This window comes from Uranotaenia lowii, chromosome 2 (genome assembly GCF_029784155.1).
Source record: "Uranotaenia lowii strain MFRU-FL chromosome 2, ASM2978415v1, whole genome shotgun sequence".
Classification (NCBI taxonomy): domain Eukaryota; kingdom Metazoa; phylum Arthropoda; class Insecta; order Diptera; family Culicidae; genus Uranotaenia; species Uranotaenia lowii.
In genome coordinates, this window is record NC_073692.1 from 276,615,204 (window position 1) to 276,634,173 (window position 18,970).

Sequence of the window (18,970 nt, forward strand, 5' to 3'; positions counted from 1 at the left end):
ACCGAAGAGGAACTTGGTCGGTTTCCGAAAATTTGCAGGTTTCTGAAAATGGGCTGGTTTCCAATAATTCCCAATAAGTCCCAGAAAGTCGAATTTGGACCAAAAAAGGTTTTTTTTCGAAATAACACCAAATCTTGTCAAAAATGCACTTTGAGCTTTTTGGCATAAAAATTAACATTTTGATTTTTCCGATTTCCTTTGGTTTTCCCTTCGATGATTTTGAGGGTCAAAAAACTAAAACTTTGAGTGTTTTGAGACACCTCTAAATCAAGTCCGTTTGAGCTGAAATTTTACACAGGTCTGTTTTTTGGGCCAAAATGTTGTGGTCGGTTTTCAAAATTCGATCATGAAATTTTTCCCCACACTTCGATTGCCATATGTTTTAATTTTCCCCTCATTGTTTTATTTTAGTTGATGAATTTTCATTCATGGCTTTCATTATTTTCAACAAGCAAAATGTTTAAAATAATAGCTTAAAAAGGATTCTGCATATATGTACTACCCTGATTTAAGCTTTAAAAGCTTTCTTCTAAGAAATTTCCTCATTAGTATGAAAAATGGAAACATGGTAAAAAATCATTGCACGATTGTTTAACAATCGTAAATCAACACATGTTGTGCCATTGCAGTGGATTATAAATTTGCTGGTTAGCTTCAAAACCTCCCAACAACTCTCACCTGCCGGAAACTGGACCGAATCGACCACATTAAGTGTTGCTACCTTACCCACAGACACTGGTCATGTATTCCTTAGTTGCAGAATTGTTTTTCTTCCCGCCAAAACCTGGCGAAAGGAAGACTAAATATTTATGGTTTGATCTTCGAGATCGATTTCCTTTTGTGCCGAAGGTTATTTTCGTGGTTCTGGTCTTTTTTTTTCGTTCGGTAATACTTTTTCTTGCTTCCACAGCTTACTCGAAAAAAAAAGATCTTTGTTCAACAATGCTAACAGTATCGCATAATGTGACATTCATTCTGGGTAATAAACAATGAGACTGTTCATCTTTAACTGCTTGTTTTCGATTTTAATTTTTTTTCGCTTGCACCTTTTTTTCGGCGGCAAGTACTTTATTTTCGGTTTTCTTTTTTTGTGATTTTCAAAGACATGAGCGAAGAGGCTCGATAATTTATTCTGAAGGTGTTAAAAAAACCTTTTTGCGACGTCTGCATCAGATAGCTACAATGTGGGATCAATGTGAGCATTTTAAATGCAATTGATATTGATAAATTACTTGATCGCCAAAGTTTAGAGCTGTTTAGAAAAATTAAATTGTTTACACATCATTTTTTTTTAATTCTTCAGAAATGTAAATACCTACATTGATTTCAGATTTGTTTGATATGGAAAACTACAGTATGTTGTTTAAAATCATTATTGTCAATTGAATGACTACTTTTTCTATAATGTAAGTATTTACTCTATAAACTTAATTTTTGCACAAGATTCGTTCGGTTTGTTGTTAACACAATCTCATTTAACTTTTTCTCAAGATTATCTGCAAGGAATTCTTGGGCCGTTGAAAACGTTTAGCCCAGTAGCTGTCCTGACCCAGAGGGAGAAGAATGGAGTCGTAAATCTAGCCATGATGTCGAAATCCCGCAAGAAACTTCATCGAACTGATATTAGTCCCCAGCATGTCTTCGGCCCACATTTTCTATTGAAAAAATAAAACGGCACCCAAAAGCAGCGGCGCCCCACATCGACGAATGAATGGTCCGGGACGTACTTTTCTGCCAACAACTTCTGGCGTCGATTATCGTCTGATAAAATCTAAATGGGTCTGTAGACAATTTAGCGCAAATGACTGTTATTGGCGGGGGCAAAATATATCCCACTCCCTGGATGTGTTCCGATAAAGTGAGAAAAACTTTTGTATCCTCTAAACATAAAAATGCTACTTACGAAAAACACGCCTTACGGGTGAATCAGATAGTCGTCCTCCGGTCTATGTGGGTTAACTTATGGTCGAATTTCTGCTCTGACTAAATATTGGAAAAATGGAACAATCATGTATAAAATATGAATGTACTGGATTCAACAAAACAAGCTGAAGAAAATTGATAAAACTATGATTATCTGCATCCATAAAGCAGGATTGATTGTGCTCAATGATTTTAGAATTGTAATAAATCAAGTTGATTCTTAATTGCTCCATAAAATAAGTATAAAAATACTTTAAGGAAATGCTGTATCGTACAGCCTGTATGTAAGGCCACATTGGCGCAAAACAAAATCAAAAAAGTGGATTCATTTTGGGATATTCCCAATTTGAGTTTTAAAATACAAAAATATTTAGTCTGGACACTCGACAATAACATAATCTTTTAAACATGGACGATTCCTGAGATATTGACAGTTAAAAATTGCTGTTTTTGGGAAAAAAGCATTTTTTGAGAAAAAAGGGGCTCTTAATCTTGGCGGTGTAAAATTCTGGCGCCCTTCTATCGCACGTACTACGTCTGATCGACGAACTACAAATGGGAATCGGTTGTGACCCAACTCCCCTTCGCTGTCAGTTTGACTGTAAAGATCTTGTGCGCTATCATAATCAGATGTTCTTCAATTGAATCTTCATCGTCAACCACGATGACTTCAGGCTCGTTTTCAATATTGCCGTTAACCACGAGATGCTCATCTTCGTTACCCACGAAGTTCTCAGACGCTTCTGAACTTTTTGCTGGAGGTTTGGATATTATTGCTGGCGTATTTTGGTTTCCTGGTTGCCAAATTGTACAATAAAGAGTATCATTTCGGCGATCTAGCCATTCTTGCTCATCAAAGACTACGCTACGGTGTATCTCTACTGTACGTGAGGACATGTAGCCGTTGTTTGCGTAACATGTTCCTGCCGTATGAGGTAGCGCCAAACCAGCTGCTGGACTCCTAAAGTGGATTGACTACCAGCTCCGCCTACTGCGATACACCCCTCGAATTTCGGGTTCGATATGGCAATTCAAAAAGATCAGTAAGAAAATCGAAATACAAAGTCACAGCCAGTCAACCATTGGGCTCATAACCTGTTGTGATATCAAAATCAAACGCAATACTATTTTGAATTGGAAACTGATAATAAGTTCATATTCATTTATGTCAAGTCTTATAAAAAGATCAGGTTACAATAGTGATTGATATGTCGGATTACCCATCCGCCATTTTGGCAATACTTCCCTAATGACTCGCTATCTGTTCAACTGGCCACAATTCCAGTGAACACTACGAACACTGATCACACTGACATGACACTTAGAACAAAAATTCAACCATTTTCTATTTAATTTTTTGTTGTCAGATTTTGCAGCTTCACTATACCGACGTCAGGTGGCGAATCTGAAAAATTTGACAAAAAATGTCCTGTAGGAAAAATGTACCTGTTTAGCCCGATTTTATCGTAGAAATTGCCGGTATTTTTTAAAGATGCGCACTCTGGAATCGACATTGCGTACTGTGGAAAAATGATCCAGAAAACGAAATCGAGTGTCCAGTCAGTATCATCAGTGCACTCTGTGAATGCACTCTTCGTCGATTCTAGCACAATTGCGAATTGACGTTCTCCCTCACTTGCGATTCTCTGTTATTGTTTACATTTGCCACGCAGTTCGTCAGTCTAACTTAATCGCCGCGGTATCATTTTCGGTCGTCGCGAGTGAGTTTCAACACAAACAAATATTAACACTACCGACGTTCTAGTAGAAAATGTTGAAGGATTCCGACGATTCAATCATAGCGCGGGATCGACGATCACTGGAAAGGTAAATTTCATCACGCGGGGAAGAACACTTAGTGATGTCATACTTGCCAGAAAGCGCAGGCTGGAGAACCCCTTTGTCAGAGACAAACTCAGGACCGGGAAGACTGTTGACGATGGCAGGAAATGGCGTGACTGAGACTAAGGGCTCAGGAGTCTTCGTGGTTCCTAGTTCGCTACGTCCAGGTGCTGGAGGCCCAGAAGAAGCCGTAGGATTAACGAGGATCGGAAGATTTGACGGGATGCATCTGTGGGGGGACGGAAACAGCATACGCGAATGGCAAGTTCTTGACATAAGCTGGTACCTGTAAAAGAGCCCTGGAGAACCCCGTCACCTCCAACGAACTCAAAGCCAGGACGACTGAAGACGCAGGCAGGAAATAGCGCGAGTTGATGGGCTCCACTCTAACCGACATCTTTGTGCACTGGGTCCTGTACGATTTAAAATGAAACATATCTTCTAGTGGAGCCGTCTACGCCTTTGGGAAGCAACCGTTTCACATCTTCCTGCATGGTTGAATCCAGGCAGCACGAAACTATTTTTTTCAACATCAGCGTCCGTGATCTGAGCTGAAGACAGCCAAAACTTGAGTGTCGGGAGCGAGGTACGATAAACAGGTGTATATGGCTCTTGGGAATCCCAAGTTGGGACTCAATATGATGCTCCGGGAACGTGTTTCACTTCATAAATTATTTTTCGATTCATCAAATCATCCAATTCAATTCGAGTATTTTGAGGATTAAACCACCCTTGAAAAAAATCAATTCAGAAACATTTTGAAAATGTTCTTCAATTCTAACATTCACTTTTTACTGAAACTTCCTTCATCTGGAGACACTTTCGAACAAAACATGTTAATATTAAAATCCTACACTGAAAAATATATGATTAAATGTAAACCTGCATTCAAAAATACCATTGTTCAAACTTTTATTTTCACATTTATTTATTTTATTTACATAGTATTCCGTCTTACGACATAACTTGACGAACATAATTCCTAAAATTCACTCGGTTCATAGCAACCGTTCTCCAATTTCTCGGGCACCCCACGTTCACCAGATCACGCTCCAGTTGGTCTAACCACCTCGCTCGTTGCGCCCCCTCTCGTCTTGTTCCTACCGGATTCGTAGCGAACGTATTTTCACATTTAAATAACTATGAATAATGTCCAATTTTTTATTGCTTAGTATCCAATGAAACAAATAGAGTTACATAGATATATCCCTATAGTACACGAATTGCTATCCTGAATGCGTAAATTTCAATTTCTGGGGCTGATTCCACATTGAAAATATCGAATAAAATGACAGAAAAAATATAAATTCGAAGATTAAAGAATTTGGCTCCTGATAGAAAAATATTATTTTACATAAAAACAATCCAAACATTGGATTAATGAAAAATTACCCTGCTACACATAACGAACAAATTCCACTTACGCTAGCAATTTTTCCCTTGTTTTTACTACTCGTACTGCTAACATGAAAACCGATGGACAATTCCAGAAATTGACCAGCCTCCAAACCTGCACCCGCGCACGCTATCTGGAATGTCAACATAAAAAATGGGATTAAAAATAAATATTGACCGAGTTACTTTTGCCAGTCTCCCGTGTGCTGTGCGTGCATATCGGTCCAGAATTGGCACGTTCGATTCGACGCCATCCTGTAGCTACTGGAGTGTGGCAAGGCCTGGCCGGGTTTCGACCAAACTAAGATGTAGATACCTACCTGTCGTGTGTCCTGTGCCTATGCGTTGTGTATCTACTTGTATGTGCTTTTTTGCTGGTCAACAGGATATGCGTGAGTGGGGAAGGACGCCCCCTATATGTGGAGGCTTCCGGTAGTGGTAAACCGAAGGCGCCAACAACCCGAAGTCGAGGCCAGAACGTTTCATTGCCATTTTATTGGTATCCGTTGCGTTTTTGTTGATTTACGGTAGCCGTGCGGTGTGTGTGGTTTTATGCTTTGGTTACCCTGTTTGGGGACAGCCAATAAATTATGCACTCTATCGATAGTTCGAGGCCGGGTACATTTTCCGCATACTTAGCAAAAATGCTGGCTCTGCAAGGATACCTAGGGCTTAGGAGTATTTATTGTTTATGATATGTATTGGACTGTACGAAGTTAGTTTTTTTATTCAAAGCGCAGAAGGAACTCTTAGAGCTAAAACACTTTTAGAAAACAGTTATGTAAATTTTCCAAATGAAACATTTTATCGAAAATAATTTTGATATGAGTACTTTGATTTAACACCTAAACGCCGAAATGAAATGAAACCCCTATCGTTATTAAAAAAAATTATTGTAATCATCATATTTCCTAATAATCTTTAACCTTCAATTTATTTGAATTTTATGACAGAATGATCTAAACTTTGACCTAACAGTTTTGCACGACCTCGAAAGTGAAATTTTCCCTTGATTTACCAACTGTCTCAACTATCGATAGGACGTTTCAGTAGATGGTATTTTATATTAAGTAAGCCCAGTGTTTCCCGATTGATCTAGCTCCGATTTACTTACCTACTTGTAGATCGGAACCTTTTGAAATGAAATTGATGAAGCATAATGCAAGAAAATAGTTTTTTGAGACACTATTTCAAGTTCATCTGTCTATTTATGCGTACAGAATTATTTAATCAATTCTTGGAGCATAACATTTTTCCTCAAGAGTGGAAAAAAGTGAGGGTCATTGCTATCCAAAAGCGTGGAAAACCAGCGTCCGATCCGAGTTCGTACCGTCCAATAGCGATGTTGTCTTGTATACGCAAATTGATGGAAAAAATGATTTTGTTTCGTTTGGATAAATGGGAAGAAACAAATGGCCTCCTTTCAAATACTCAATTTGGCTTTCGAAGGGGCAAAGGGACAAACGATTGTCTTGCTTTGCTGTCTTCAGAAATACAAATGGCGTACGCGAAACGAAAGCAAATGGCTTCAGTGTTTCTAGACATAGAGGATCTTTTGATGCAGTCTCAATTAAGGTGTTGTCAGACAAGTTGCACTCCCGGGGTCTGCCACCTCTTTTGAACAACAATTTATACAGCTTGCTTTGTGAAACACATTTGAACTTTGCTTACGGAGATATTGCAGTTAGCAGGACCTCTTACATGGGCCTCCCGCATGGCTCATGTTTGAGTCCACTTTTGTACAACTTTTACGTTAGTGACATCGACAGTTGTCTCTCTGAAGGCTGCACTTTAAGACAACTTGCAGATGACGGCGGGGTGTCTGTCACAGGATCTACTGAGTCTCATCTGCACAGACCTTTACAAGATACTTTAGACAGATTGTCATCCTGCTCTGCGACGTAGTTCTACCTCCCCGTGGTGCAGAGTGGAAACGTGTCTACAGACTTGTCACCTGTAGATGTACGGCCAAGAGAACTACACGTCACACTTGGTACAGTCAGCTACCGACGGGCTGCGTGCCGAGTGTGGCAAAAACGTGGTGCGACTGGGCACCCTGGTACCAGTGCTCAGTTGCAAGAGGGAGGGGTCGTAACGTGTATCGGGTAGTCGCGACCCCGATATGCGGGACGACCAAATGTTTGGCGAGTTTCGATCGATCTGCCTTTTGGGGAGGTTCCTGGCCCCGATTCGCGGATACGATTGACTCACGACAGACAGAGGGGCCTTGTGCCGTAACATGTGGCGCCCAGTGGATGGGCCTCAGGTTGAGTCTCGAAGAGTCGAGATGGAGAAAAAGGATGTGTGGTTATCTCCAGACCCGAGGAGAGGCGAGTTGTTCTCGTCTCGAATTGGGTCAAGAGACGTTATGATCGAGGGCTCTCGAGACACGAGGAGAGGTGGGTATAGACGCCTCAATTCGTGTCAAGAGGAGGAATGTGAGGGGGTCTCGAGTCACGAGGAGAGACGAGTCAAGACGGCTCAATTTGTGACAAGAGACCGAATGTGTGGGACTCGAGTCACGAGTAGCGGCGAACGAACTGCCAACCCGTAAATCGTGAATCGTGACAAAGAGTGGATGATGATTGCTGGTGTAGGACGTATAAAACGAGTATTTGCCGTGGAGCGCATTGCGCGAGTATGGTCTCCCATCCCTGGGTACAGCCTTCGTTGCAGGTCCGGATGGAAATTAAGGCCAGAGGCCCCAGGTGGATTTTATGGCGTAGGGGTACATAGTATCATGAGTCGTCCAATTGCACCCATGGACCCAGAGTAGCAAACTAAGGGGAACGTGGTGGCTTGCCGTGCCTTGGAATGCAATCCGTAAAAAGGATTAACCACCTAGGTGATCAACTAATAAAAAAACATAGCGGAGTTAGCAGCGGACAACGTCGCTTCAAGGCCAGTTAGGCACTACTATATTGTAACGGATAGTCTGAGTTCTGTAGAAGCAATCCACTCAATAAAACCGGGAAAGCACTCGCCATACTTCTTCGAGAAGATACGGGATAGCTTGAGTGCTTTATAAAAACGTCGCTTTACCATCACCTTTGTTTGGGTTTCCTCCCATTGCTCGATAGAGGGTAATGAGAAGGCAGACTCTCTGGCAAAGGTGGGGGCGATGGAAGGCGACACGTATCAGTGTGAAATTGCCTTCAACGAATTTTACTTTTTGGTTCGAAGAAACTCTCTTGTCAACTGGCAGTGTAAATGGAACGAGGATAAGTTGGGTCGGTGGCTGCACTCGATTATCCCAAGGGTAAGCCTTAAACCATGGTTAAATAGATTGGACCTGAGTCGAGATTTTATTCGCATATTTTCCCGTCTCATGTACAATCATTACTCCTTAGCTGGCAGCAATTTGTGTAGTTGCGGCCAAGGTTATGACGACATCGAACATATTGTTTGATCGTGCGAGGTCCATATTGTCGCTAGAACGAATTTTATAGACTTCCTTAGGGCCCGAGGAAAACCACCCCATGTCCCAGTGAGAGATGTGCTGGCTCTGATAGACTTGGACCACATGTTCGAAATATACCTTTTCCTAAAAGCTATTGATCTTCGTCTATAATTCTTTTTATTTTCATATTTCTCTATCTATTCTATTTTCTCTTAAAAAAGTGAACTAGAAGTAAGCAAACTATTGTAAAAAAAAAAAACAAAACGAGTTTGGCTCCTTAAAGCCTAAAGGTATGAGCCGTTTCAAATAAAGAATTAACAAAAAAATATATGCGTACAGAAGGTGTACTACGTTTGCAATAAGATCAAATTGTTAGCCAATATAAAAATTCATTACTTAACACATTACGGACCGAGGGGAAATACATGTCGAGAAACACTAAAATTCGGCATTTTGTAATTCAGAAACCACTCAAGCAAATTTTATCAATTAAAGTTTTTGAGTAATCTAAGCTATTGTGTTTAGTTTTGTAGAGTAATGTTTCGGTATCAAATTCGTAACATAAGAGATATTTATGTTTCTAGATGTTAGATTATGTCCAGGGTTCTCAAATTCATAACAGTGAAATGCAGATTTACTGGAATTTGACTTCTCACTTCTCATGTCTGACTTATCATGTCTCACTTCAAACTTCTCGCGTCTCTTTTCTCATTTATCCCTTCTCACGTCTTACTTCTCATTTCTCATGTCTCACTCCTCATACTTCTCACGGCTCACGTCTTACGTCTCACGGCTAACATCTCATGTCTCATGTCTCATGTCTCATGTCTCATGTCTCATGTCTCATGTCTCATGTCTCATGTCTCATGTCTCATGTCTCATGTCTCATGTCTCATGTCTCATGTCTCATGTCTCATGTCTCATGTCTCATGTCTCATGTCTCATGTCTCATGTCTCATGTCTCATGTCTCATGTCTCATGTCTCATGTCTCATGTCTCATGTCTCATGCCTCACGTCTCATGTCTCATGTCTCATGTCTCATGTCTCATGTCTCATGTCTCATGTCTCATGTCTCATGTCTCATGTCTCATATCTCATGTCTCACGTCTCATGTCTCATGTCTCATGTCTCATGTCTCATGTCTCATGTCTCATGTCTCATGTCTCATGTCTCATGTCTCATGTCTCATATCTCATGTCTCATGTCTCATGTCCCATGGCTTATGTCTCATGCCTTATGTATAAAGTATCACAGTATATCACATTAGGCTGAGTCAATTGGGAGTCATTTTTGTATTTCTCAAACCCTGGGGCCTAAAAACTTCGTGTTGGTCCAAAACTCATCCATTATTTTTTACAGAATTTTTAAGTAACGTTTAAATACATGAGTAAATTTGAACTTTTATGTTTTACGGGACATATTGTTCTGAAAAATCATCATCTTCTGTGGAACCAACCCTTATGCTATGCTTTTTGTGCCAATTTATTCAAAGAATTTTTTTCGCTCAGCAAATTTGTCCAAGAAAAAAGTGATTAGCTGTTGAATAGAGGTATGTCTTTTGGCATTGTGAAACAATCAATTGACATCTCTGCTAATGCATAGTGAAAGATTGCTTTAAAAGTAACCATGCAATGTCTCGCTAGGCACCAGCAGTAATGCCAGTTGAATTGATTGTTTTGCAATGCCTAAAGACGTATGTACCCCTATTCAACAGCTAACAACTTTTTTGTGTAGTAAGACAATCTTCGACAAAGTTGTTGAGCGGAAAATTTCCATTAAGTAATTTATAGTTTGTCACAAGAACAATAAGCAAAATTGATTTCACAGAAGAATCAACATAATGTTTATTTTTCGAAAAAATACTCAAATTTTCCCATACAAACATAAAAGCTCAAATTTACTTCTGTAAACGTTATTCAAAAACTCTGCAAAAAAGCATGGATAAGTTTTTAACCAAACGAAGCTTTTAAGGCTCAGCCTAATGTCTCATGTCACATGTCTCATGTCTAAGATCTTAAATATAAAGCCTCTAGTTTCATGTCTTTTTACTCACGTCTCCCGTCTCATGTCCCATTGCTATGACTCATATCTCATGTCTTATGAGACTGAGTCGATTTGGATCCATTTTTAAATTTCCCTAATCCTGAGATCTAAAAAGACTCGTTTTAGTTCAATACTCATCGATGGTTTTTCTGTAAAATTAAAACTATCGTTTACATGTATAAATGTAAGCTTTTAGGTTTGTATGAGGTTATTGAATATTTGCTTTGTTCTGAAGAATGAACGTGATTTTTCTTTCAACTCTGGGACCGAGCCCATTGAACCTTTTTTTGTGACAATTTATTACTCCTCGAAAGTAAATTTTCTGTTGAACAACTTTTTTGAAGACTACAACTAAGCAACTCTTCAGATTACCGAATTCTAGCCTTTTACCTCTATTCAAATATATGTCCTTTGGCGTTAAAGGTAGTTCAATCTATACTATTTTTTTCTAAAATGCATAGTGGCGATTTCCCACAAAATTAACTTGAAATGTTTCATCTGTAACATGAAAGATTATGTGATTCTGTTGCATCCTCCAGCAACGCCAAGTTAATATTCCATAATGAGTGAACATACAAAAAAGTACTGTCCTTTATATTTTAACTTTTATTCCAACATTAACATTTTCTAACCATATTTTCAAACTTCATTCATAATACTCAATAAGGTAAAGGCAAAGTCAAATGTTCCCACCAGACAGCGTTCTAAATAATGTCGTCCGTTAATGTTGAGTTCCATAAACATAAAAACCACTCAGCAATTATCGCTATTCTAATGTGACAAATTACGAACAGCACAATGAGAAACTTTATACGCCATTGATGGTACATTTCCATTTTACCATCTTCCAGTTTTTTTTCTCCATATTTGCACGTAACTTTGGTCGGTTTCAAATTGAATGTTCCCAACAATTCGCTATTAAGTGCTGAACTGAATCTCCTCTTTTGCAGCTCTCCCGGATCAACATGGCATATAAATAGTAAAGGCCACAATGTCCCGAACGATTTAGTTGAATGGCCAATTACAAGTTCTTCTTGGCTTTCTTAAGCTCACCGACACGAAGGTTCTGCTGCGGGTTTTCTTCCGCCTGGCGACAAATCCGTTCCAAGGCGCACGGACCTCTTCTCGTTCGAGTTTATAAGAGTCGATCCGGGACCATAAATCTTCTATCATGGATACCTTCCTACGGAGTTAACGCGCGGAGGTGAGGTGCCGGAAACCTTTATCTTCCTTCCGAATCGGTCTCTTATTTCGATATCAGTTCTCTGGAAGAACCTTTTTTCCCACAAGCTGCGAATGGAATCTTTCTGGTGGGTGAATAAGTTAGTTTTTTTTATCCGTTCTTCACCTTTGAAACTATTTAACTGTGATCAGCAACAATTAGAAACATCAATTACAAACTGAACGTTAAAAGAAAGACGATCAGCACTGGTTTTGAACTTAAGCTTGATATAATAAGCCAACAAACTGAAAATATTGCTGAAATAGTTATCTACAAATGTAACAACAAAGAAAACGAAAAACACGAATTTCAGCACTGAAATGAAAACATAATCATTCATTGCAAACTAAAAGCAAACATGAGTTTATATTTCGAACAATCAATTCTTTTAAAATCTGAATGTAAGTCTCAAAATTCAAGATTCAAGATTCAATATTCAATATTCAAGATTCAGGATTCAGGATTCAAGATTCAAGATTCAAGAATTCAAGAATTCAAGAATTCAACATTAAAGATTAAAGATTAAAGATTCAAGATTCAAGATTCAAGATTCAAGATTCAAGATTCAAGATTCAAGATTCAAGATTCAAGATTCAAGATTCAAGATTCAAGATTCAAGATTCAAGATTCAAGATTCAAGATTCAAGATTCAAGATTCAAGATTCAAGATTCAAGATTCAAGATTCAAGATTCAAGATTCAAGATTCAAGATTCAAGATTCAAGATTCAAGATTCAAGATTCAAGATTCAATATTCAAGATTCAAGATTCAAGATTCAAGATTCATGATTCAAGATTCATGATTCAAGATTCAAGATTCAAGATTCAGATGCTAGATTCAGATTCAAGGTTCAGATGCTAGATTCAGATTTAAGAATTAGTTTGAATGATTTCTTAAAAAATGTGGTTAGATTATTTCAGTGAGTATGATTTTTTTGATTCAATGAATATTATCTATATATATAAAAATGAATGTTTGTCTGTCTGTCTGTTCCCTATAGACTCGGAAACTACTGAACCGATCATCGTCAAAACTGGCATCTGAGGGTTTTTGAGGTCGAGGATGGTTTCTGTAATAGTCAAAACTCCATCCGACTTAAGGAAGGAGAGGCTTCCATTCAAAATTTGGAGTTTTTCGAAACAAATTAAAGTCATGACATCCATTTTCTCGAGATTTTTTTTTCATTTGGGCGGTTTGTTTTTCGTCTCTATGGTCGAGGCGTCGAGCCAACGTCGCAAAAGGATAGTAACCCAGGCATAGCATACTGATCAGTAGGAATATTTTGGCGCGTATTTCTCAACCAAGCATATTTTCTTTGAGGGGTTTGTTTTTCGTCTCCATAGGCGAGCAAACGTCGTCGCTAGAGGATAGTAACCAAAGCACACTGTTCATTGATTGCTGGAAAATTTAACAATAAGGCGCCTGTTTCTCAAACACGTGGGGCGATATGCAACCTAGATGTGTTTTTTCTTGCTTATTTGATTTGTGCACAGCACGCAGTAATAAATGACGCCTAGATGTGACACGGATTGGTATTTTATCAATCGAATCAAAACCAATTGAAAGATTTGCATAAATACTTCCATATTTAGTTCGTGTCAATGTAGGTAGCATTCGACTTTTCATTCAAGGACCATTAGAACATGTTCAAACGTTCAACTTTTTCTGTTGAAAAAAAAATAAAAATTATGTTTTCTTCTAGAAACGAATTTAGAAATGAAAATGGGAGCTTTTTATTTTAAATAATTCTGAAAAAACCATCGTTCTTTTTGCTTACATACCAATTCAAGTACGTACTTAACATGAAAAGTGTTTTTGTGTTACATGGCTGCATAAAAGAGACTTTTGATCCGCTTCGTTTTTGAAAAGCGAGACTTTAGAACTGATATTCAACTAGACGCAACATTTTTAAGAGAAATTTTTAGTTTACCCTTACAGTGTTAAAAACAATATTCCCTTCTGTCAACTTACACGGTGGGGCAAGGGCAAACGTCGAACTTTTAAGAAATTCATCTTCAAAATGATTCAATATGTTGGAAAGACCAGAAGGGGTATTCCGAATGTTGAAACTGCAGCGGATATGGAAAATTCTTAAATGTCTTTGTAAATGATATCCCTTTGAACAGCATTCGTTAAAAGTGGAGTAACAAACATAAATTTATATTGCAGGAATACTGCAGATATATCAGTGAAACTTGATAGAACAAACAAAATGAATTCATATTAAATCCATTTTAAAGCCATTACTCTAACGCATCTGTAAATAAGCTTTGCATTGACAATTGCCCCAATATACGGGACAAATGTAAACTTAGAAATTTGTTTTTGCCTATATTTTTAAATATTTGACTTTCAAAGAGAAAATAAAAAAACGCTGAGAACTTATTTAGTGATGCGACTGATATTTTTTTTAAATATTTATATGTTTACCGTAGTAAATTTATTAAAAAAAAAGAAATTTGCACTGTATTTAATACATAACTAATTTAATATATTTTTCATTACCATGATAAGTGTTGTTTGGGTATCGAGCCGGTTAAATTTGCCTACATTCATCCAGGAAGTGGGGGACAAAATTGAAAAAGATGGGAGAGCTCCCATGTAAATTTAAAATAAAGAACTTTTCAAAGAAGGGACCATATTTAAAAAGGTTTTTTTGGGTACAGAGTACAAATTTCAGATCTTGAAAAACGAGTTTAGAGATCAGTAAATAATATATACCATCTTTGAATTGCTATTCAGAACTGCAGCTGCAGCTCTCATTTCAAAGTTGTTGGTTCTGAAGTATGATGAGGTTTGATTTAAAACAATGCTCTCTAAATCGAAATTTCAATAAATTTTTACAAATTACATTTATTTCCGGAAGGTGTAGCAAAGCACAACGGGTCAGCTAGTTCAAAATAAAATCAATAACAAAACAAATCTTATATTCATATGAGTGGTTTAAGCGTACTTGTTACTCACAGTTTTTTTAACTCTATAGTTTTTTTGTTTACACACACGCCTGCCAAAAATTGATAGCCCAAAGAGAGTATCGACAGCTGCTCCTATAATTTGTCATTAAAATCTAAAAAAAAAGCAGAACCGGTGAAATACGATTTGCATTATCATTCTGTTTCTGTAGAAGATTTGACAAGCGAGATCCTGAAGGCATTGTCAGCCCAAAACACACTCGAATATAAATCCCTAGCTGCCATCGTGCTTTGTTGATGTTGTGGTCGGAAGCTCGATAATATCCCTGCAGGAGGATCAAAAACAGGAAAGCAAATTCTATCCAGGTAACCGAGCCTGAAAGTTTGCAAAACCACCCGGGTGCGTGATTTGCTGGCTTCAGTCTAGACATTCGGTAGGACTTGGTACGGCTAGGATGAATGACATGGCTCGACACAATTGGTAATCCGTTTAGGGATTTGGAAGTCAATATCAATCGGTGGGACGCACCTGGATGTTATGAATATTAAATGGCCTGTCAAAAATGAATGAGTCCTGCGGCGCATATTGGTTTCGAAATGTTGGAGATGATTTTTATGTAAAACTAGCTGATCCCATACGAACTCCGTTTCGCTTTCAACTTGGAATATGTCATGAACAGTTTGTATGAAAGTCAATTGCCAAGCATTTTCCAGATTCATTGTTAAGTAATAATTTCAAAAATATTGGACGATCACTTCGTCTGTCGTCTGCTACTAAATATGAAATCAGGAATCAAAAACCACGTGTATAAATTTCGACTAAATCATTGCATAACAACGCAATTATTGCCAAAGAGCTAAACCCCTTTCGGGGGCTCTTATGTAAACTTTGATATCTGAAATCGATTGCCCTTCCCTCAAAACTCCCGTGTGCAAATTTTCAAAGCAATCTATTGTATAATAACGTCAATATTGCTAAAAATAGTGAAAGATTAATTTATATGGACGACCCCTTTCGTCGACCCCTGGCAAAATATTTGACATCTGAGTTCGATTGTCCGTTCCTGAAAACTACCGTGTGGAAATTTTCATCCCAATCCGATGTATAATAAAGTCGATATTGCAAAAATATTGAAAGGTTTATATGGACGACTCCCTTTGCCGGCCCCTTAAACTGAATTGAATACCTGAAATCCATTGCTCATCTCTCAAAACCCTCGTGTACCAATTTTCGTCTGAATCCGATGTATAATAACGACAATTTTGCCGACCCCTGATTTTAGTTTGGATAAGTGAAATCAGTTGTTTGTCCCTAATAACTCCTATGTGCAAATTTTCATCTCAATCACATGTATAAAAACGACAATATCACTAAGATACTGAAAATTTAATATGGACGACCCCTTTTGCCGGTCCCTTACACTAAATTGGATACCTCAAATCGATTGCACGTCACTCAAAAGAATCTTCTACCAATTTTCATCTGAATACGATGTATAATAACGTCAATATCGCAAAAACAGCGAACAGTTAATATGGACGACCCCTTTGGATGACCCCTTACACAAAATTTGACACCTGAAATCGATTGCTCGTCTTTCAACACACTCATGTGCAAATTTTCAACACAATCCGACGAAAAATAACGTCAATATCGTAAAAACAATATTTGTCTTGTATGGACGACCCCCTTCAGAAGGGGTCATCCAAAAATCTGAAAACATTTTTCATCCTTCCTGGTCCTAATGAGTATCCATGCAAAATTTCAGCTCTCTAGCTCTTAAGACGGCTGAGTCTATAGAGGACAAACAAATAAACAAACAAACAAACAAACAAACATACAGAAAGTGCTTTTTATATATATAGATTCTGTACACAGTACAAAATGACAGGTTTTTTACGATAAGTCAAAGCATTGATGAACGAGGACAGAGTAGTTGTAGCATTAAATATTTTTGGAATTTTCGGTCATTTATGTATATTAAACAACTTTGTTTTGAAATACCCGACGCTTCGACCAGATTTGGTGATCTTTTTCAAAGAAACTGGAAATTTATCATAGAATTACAAATTTGTTTCGGAGTGTTGTAAATTAATAAATTATGTAGTGTGTAACTCATTTATCAGTCTGTTGTTTTTGTCAGTGTCGTTTTTATCCAACAGTTAGGAGTCCAGAATTCGCTGTTCGTCTGTGGTATTTAAACAATATGTTATTTTTGAATAATAAATAACTTTCAATCTTCTTACGTTTTTGAACGGATAAAAAGGATTTATTATCATCCGTTTTTTACGGTCCCATTGCACTTCAACGTTACAATTTAAAATGGTGTTTGAGATGTGTGGGACGTGTGGGTATAATTTGATGTTGAATTCAGATCTTAGATGTGGAACTGATTGGTTGTGTACAGAGTGTGGGCTAAGTGTATTTGTACTATTTCAATTTCTGTTTTTTTGTTATGGTGTGTGTTTTAACTGAGTGTAGAATTTCTGCATATGTAGCACAAAGTCTGGCGGTGTCGGTTCTAAAATATACGGAATTCTCGGTGTTCGTTATATGGCACATCTCCAATACTCGAAGGCTTGATTTGTATTGGGCTCGATCGATGATTCTCGCTCTGATGTGTTCAAACCTGAGTGTTGTTGAGATGATATAGTCTGTCATAGCTGCTGTCTCTCCGAGTTTTTTTTCTTTATGTCCGTGGTGTCTGTGGTTGCATTGGCGAGTTTTCTCCGTATTTCTTTGCATCGGATTTGTCTCCGGACAATCTTTTTGTAAGAGTGTTCGTACTCAAAACAAAGTTGTTGGATATACATAAAAGACCGAAAAAGCCAAAAATATTTAATGAACAACATTCGGTCGTAACATTAAACCTAGAAGTAGTAACTTTCGGTTCAGTTGCCACAGTATTTAAATATGACCAAAAAGAGATTGTATGTAAAATAAAGTTTTTCAAACTCAGATGAGTATGAAAATCTAATCGATTCAGTGGTTGGCAAGTTATGACTGTTCCAATTTTTAGGACATTTTTTAGGTCCCACCTTGAAGTGTTAGGAACCATTTATAGTAAAAGTTATAAAAACAATCAGTTTCTTGAATAAATTGTAAAACCTTTCCACATTTTAATGCAAAACTAAAAATAAGTTGGAGAATGTTCAAATAAACTACAGATGGTATGTGATCGCTCAGAAAAGCTCTTTTAAACTCTGGTTGTATCGAAAGCGATGATAACAAACTGCGAAGGCAATCGCTCGATTGATTCGTTCTTAGACGAGCTTTTTTGAGCGATCACAAACCATATTTTTGTTCGTTCACATTGCACATTTCAGATTGTAGATAGAACCACGCTTGGTCTTATAATGTGTGGTGATAGACTCAACCAATTTGGATATTTTTAAATGGAACACGCGTTTTAAATTTACACGCGTTTTCCCTTGACCAAATTTTGACCGTATCACCCTTTACCAAGCTACTGGAAGCACTCCACATGATACTGGAGGAAATTCCTGTGCTGATCTCCATCGACTTGGTCTTTCCGACATTGACTTTGAGACTTGCTGCCTTGGAGCTTTCGGTGAGGTCGTCGAGTTTGCTCTGCATGTCTTGTCTTTCGATCCAGTCAGAATCTCATCCAATACTATTGGAAAAAGTAGCGGTGATAAGAAGATACCTGTCTCACTCTAGCAGTTACCGGGATTGGATCGGACAAGATACCGTTCGTCTTGCGACTTTGCACGAAAATGCCTCGTGCTGTGCTTCGATGAGATGGACTAGTTTCCCTGGGACTTCTTAGACCACGGTAAGCGTGGCAAAAAAGGCTCCAGCATGCTGAATGTTGCAATCTGAATTTAAGGCTTAAAACTTGGCAGTTCCACAATTTAAATTCCAATCTTTCAATTTTAAATTTTGAATTCTAAGTGAAACATTAATTTACACTCAAATAACTTACCACATTGATGCTATGTGGATATGTACATAGATTTTTACCTTAAAAACATGAGAAATCTACGGAAATTTCAAAAGTAAGTGGACTGCACGTCCAGTTTATTAAACACTAGCTGACCCGTTGTGCTTTGCTACACCTTCCGAAAATAAATGTAGTTAGTAAAAATTTATTCGAATTTAGATTTTAGGGAGCATTTTTTTAAATCAAACCTCATCATACTTCAGAACCAACTACTTTGAAATGAGAGCTGCAGCTGCAGTTCTGAATTGCAATTCAAAGATGGTATAT